Consider the following 4,940-nt stretch of genomic DNA (forward strand, 5'->3'; position numbering starts at 1 on the left):
TTGTCTTTTGCATATTTATTTCTTTTCTTTTCTTCTCTTTCTTTTTATATACAAGAACATCAATGCATAAGGTTTTACATTTGATCAATACATAAGTATGTACCCAATTCCCAATATTTTCAATAACAATACAAAATTACCCTTTTATTCACCCAATGTCCCAAGGTTCCCACACTTGAATGATACTCACGCACTCTAGCCTAAGCTAATCAAAGATCCAAATGAGGACATTTGTTGTTTTTCGCTTTAAGGCTTGTAATGTGCTAAATTAAGAACAAAGTGGGTTAATTGAAGGCTCAAATTTGGCTAACAATGGAAGATAAAAGGTAAGGCCATTTGGGTGAGTGAGCTAATGAAATGATGGCCTCAATCATATAAATGCATGAATACACAAAATAACGGACATAAAGAATCAAACAAATCAAGGATTACAATCATAGAAAGAGAATAATGCACACAAGAAGGAAAATAAGTGGTTATAAGGTGTAACCACACCATTAGGCTCAAAACTCACTTGCTTGTGTTCTTAGCTCAAAAGCCATGTTCCAAAATAAATTCTTTCAAGCAAGTTCCACAAATTTTCTTTTTCAAATTAGTAGGTTGCCCTAGGTTGCCCCAAAGTATTAGTTTCCTAAGAAAGAGTTTCATTGTTCCAACCAAGTAGACTTATCATGCGAATGGTGCCAACTAAAACCTAATCATGCAACCTATCCTAATTATGATGGAGTTCAAGGAACAAGAATTTATTTGGGTGTTACCTATGGAGATCGGTCGGTCGACCTCCCCACACTTAAAACTTAGCACGGTCCTCCGTGCTATAGGTTAGGCGCAGTGGGTGGTCGAGTCCCGAGTGTCCCTCATCTCCAATGTCATCGGCATCCCCGCTTGAAGTTGCGGTGGATGTGGAGATATCTGGCTCCTCCATAGGTGGTGTGACTACGCTTAGAAGTTTCTTCACATGAGCATATCGGCGTTGGTTACGCCTCTCATAACGGTCCAATTTCTTGTGAAGGTCTTCAAGGCGTTGGGTGGCTGATTTTTGTGGTGTAGATGAGGTGGTAGTGTTGCGAGTCAGTATGGGTAGACCAATGTCCTTGGTGAATTCCGGAGGCTTGAGGCATCTCTTGGTCGGAATAACATCACCTTCGACCGGAATCGAGGTTCTCCTATCTTTAGCCTCTCGGTTGACGCCGGCCTTTGCAACTAATTCGGTCACCATAGCTGGGAATGGTAGATTTCCCTTGGCATGAATACGCCCCATGGATTGCCGAATGGCATGCGAAATGTCGACCGGTCTCTCGGTTAAGATGCACCATATCAATAAGGCAAGCTCGGCGGTAATGGATGACCCATGGGTGCTTGGGAGCACGTAGTGAGCTAGAATTTGGGCCCATGCCGTGGCTTCTTGAGTGAGGTGGCGGACGTCTAAACCCTTTGGTCTTTGCTTTATGGTTCTCCGAATCCAATATGCGTCGGGTAAAGCAATTATGCGGAGGATCGCGCCCCAATCGAAAGCACGGTCATCGCATGTAGCCAAGACTTCTTGGTAGGCATCATATCCATCCGCCGATGGCCCAATCCCAAGGACTTCTCGGATGGTTTCCACTGTGACTGATACTTGCTTCCGGCGCACGAATATTGATGTGAGAAGGGGTGAGTGGTAGTTGGAGTAAAATTCCACCACCCATGAGAGATTAGCCTCCTTTGGTTGCCTCAAGAGGAACTGCCATTGCCTCCGGTCAATGTGTGGCATCAAAATCGGGTGGAGGTGAGCCGATAGGACTAGGAGGGGTTCCGGGTGATAATTCCTTTCAATCATTTTTGAATAAACAAGTTCGCAGTAGCGGTTGGGGAACTTGTTTGAATCTTTTGGAGGGTTGTCCTTCTCTAGAACATCAACGGGGCCCTTAGTCTTCTTTAAGAGCAGCTTGGCCGTAGGTTCTTGGTGCGCTTTAGTGGAAGCTGGCTTCTTCGGGGCCTTCCCTTTGTTCTTTTTGATTACCATCCTGTGATAGCAAAGAAAGGGGATAACATCAAACCCAAAGAAGCGTAATTAAATGTGGTGATGCAATGAAAAGTTATGCCATAAACTGTGGGTATCATTATTACATGACAGCTGCAACATGTAACTAAGATAACATGTGAAGAGCAAGGCAATTCATTTGCATGTGGTACAAGAGTAGGTTAGGCATGCAAGTAAGAAGCATGAGAGGCATATGGGGAATGTGGGGATGCACGCAAAAGTGATTAGTGGAGAGGCAATTTAGTCAAAATGGACTCAAAACTCAAGTATGCCTTTCGTCGAACACTTGGCGTGCATCCTTTTTGTAGTATGTGATTAGAAGAAGGTAAAAGCAATGTAACATTCCACAATCCATTATTAATGACTATAGTGCACAATGGGTGTAAGAAAATCAAGCAACACATCTCATCTACCAATGCAAGAGAAGTTGAGACCCAAATGCCTATGAAGAGTTAAATTGAGAAAGAGAAAAGAAAAGGAAAACAAAAAACACTCTAAAGGAATAACTAAAAGGAGGGAGGAGGGAAGGAAAGAGGCTACCTAAAAGAAAGTGAAACCAAATGATTAAGAATCAAAAGAGATAGGTGTAATGAGAGGGTACCTTAGTATAGTACCTTGAAAGATGGAAGAGGGTATGGAAGAAGAAGTTGTAGAGTGGGGTGATGTGGGGCCACCGGAGGTGGGTGGTGGGAGGTGGTTGACTGGAAGAAAAGATGGTAGTAAGTGGATGGGTAGTAGAGAGAATGAGAAGAAGAGAGTATGAAGAAGAAAAATGAAGGGGGCAAGTAGGCTCCCTTCTTAAGTTGGCGTCGATCACCCGCGCGTGCGCGCACGGTGCGCGCTCGCGCGAAGGGGCGAGGTGGAGTGAAAGCGCGCCTGCGTACGCTGCGCGCACGCGTCCATGCGCTTGGGCTGGTAGCTCAATGGTGGCATAGAGGAGGCACAACTCTCTGGACGAGGTACCAGAAGTTGGCGACAGGGTTGACGGCGCGCACGCGCACTGTGCGCGCACGCGTCAACGGGGGTATGCCCCAGGCATGATATCGGCCTGGGGTGGGCCTAACTCTCTATGGAGTGGCCTAGAGGAAAGTGCAGAACCAGGGACGTGGGCGCGGTGAAGGCGCGCGTGCGCACCTTGTGTTGGTAGTGTATGGACGCGTGCGCGCCAGGAGCGCGCACGCGGCAGAGGTGCTGGGCTGGTGGCTTAGTGCGGGCTCGAGAGTGGCTTAACTCTCTGGAATATGTACCAGGGGTGCAACAAAGTGATCGACGTGGGCGCGCACAGTACGCTAGCGCGTCGATCTGCAGATTTCGCCCAAGTGCGCGTACGCGTCATGTGTGCGCACGCGCGAGTTGCCTATGCTTCAGGCATGGTGCTGGCTTGGTGTGGGCGTAACTCTCGGGTAAATATATGGAGGGGTGTTTTTTGCAACCCACGCGTCCGCACACGGTGCGCGTTCGCGTGGGTTGTCGCCAAATGCCTCAAGGGCGCGCACGCGCCAGGTGCGCGCACGCGCAGAAGGGTGCTTTTTCAAAATTTTGCATGATTTTGCACCACTTATGACATTCCAACCCCCCAAACAGCCACTTCAGTACTATAGTAAGGCGTTTTAACTTGATAAACTACCAATGAACTCAACAAATGAAGCAGAATTAGGATTGAAATCTAACTATCAAACATAAAGTCAAGTGTTAAGCTAGTGTCAATCAAAGAATGATGCAATGGCTATATACAAAGGAAGATCTTACCATGGTAGGGTGTCTCCCACCTAGCACTTTTGTTTACCGTCCTTAAGTTGGACTTTCAATAGCTCAAAGTTCTTGTTCAAGAGGTGCATCCCTCAAGAGGAATACTTCAAATTCCTTGGAGTTCTTTCTTTGCTCACCATGGTACAATTTGAGACGGTGCCCATTTACCTTGAAAATTTCCGGACTTGATGGATGGCGCAAGTGGTAGACCGCAAAAGGTTCTACCTTCTCTACTTGGTAGGGTCCATCCCACCTTGATCTAAGCTTTCCGGGTAGTAATCTCAATCTTGAGTTGTAAAGGAGAACTAGGTCACCGGGTCGGAATTCTCTTCTCCTAATGTTCTTGTCATGGATGGCTTTCAACTTTTCCTTGTAGAGTCTAGAGTTGTCATAGGCTTCTAATCTTAAGCATTCCAATTCTGCTAATTGAAGCTTTCTCTCTACTCCGGCTCCACCCAAGCTCATATTACATTCCTTTATTGCCCAATAAGCTTTGTGTTCGATTTCTACTGGTAAGTGGCATGCTTTACCATATACAAGCCGAAAGGGGCTCATGCCAATAGGTGTCTTGTAAGCCGTTCGATAGGCCCACAGTGCATCGGAGAGTTTAATGCTCCAATCTTTCCTATTCAGCTTTACAATCCTTTCTAGGACATGCTTGATTTCCCGGTTAGAGACTTCGGCTTGGCCGTTTGTCTGAGGGTGGTAAGCCGTGGCGACTTTGTGTATGATGCCATATCTTCTCATGAGGCCTTCCATTTTTTTGTTGCAAAAGTGGGATCCTTGGTCACTTATGATTGCTCTTGGGGAGCCAAAGCGACAAATGATATTGTTCCTCACAAAAGAATAAACAACATGAGCGTCATCCGTTCGGGTGGGGATTGCCTCCACCCATTTTGACACATAATCGACGGCTAACAAGATGTAGAGAAAGCCATTGGAATTTGGAAATGGTCCCATGAAGTCGATTCCCCATACGTCAAAGATTTCACAAAAAAGCATATTTTGTTGGGGAATTTCGTCCTTCTTTGAAATATCTCCAAGCCTAATACATTGGGGGCAAGATTTGCAGTAGAGAGAAGCATCTTTGAGAAGAGTTGGCCACCAAAATCCGCAATCAAGGACCTTTCTTGCCGTTCTTTGGGGGCCATAGTGGCCACCTCCTTCG

This window comes from Arachis duranensis, chromosome 2, assembly GCF_000817695.3.
Source record: "Arachis duranensis cultivar V14167 chromosome 2, aradu.V14167.gnm2.J7QH, whole genome shotgun sequence".
NCBI classification, from domain to species: Eukaryota; Viridiplantae; Streptophyta; class Magnoliopsida; order Fabales; family Fabaceae; genus Arachis; species Arachis duranensis.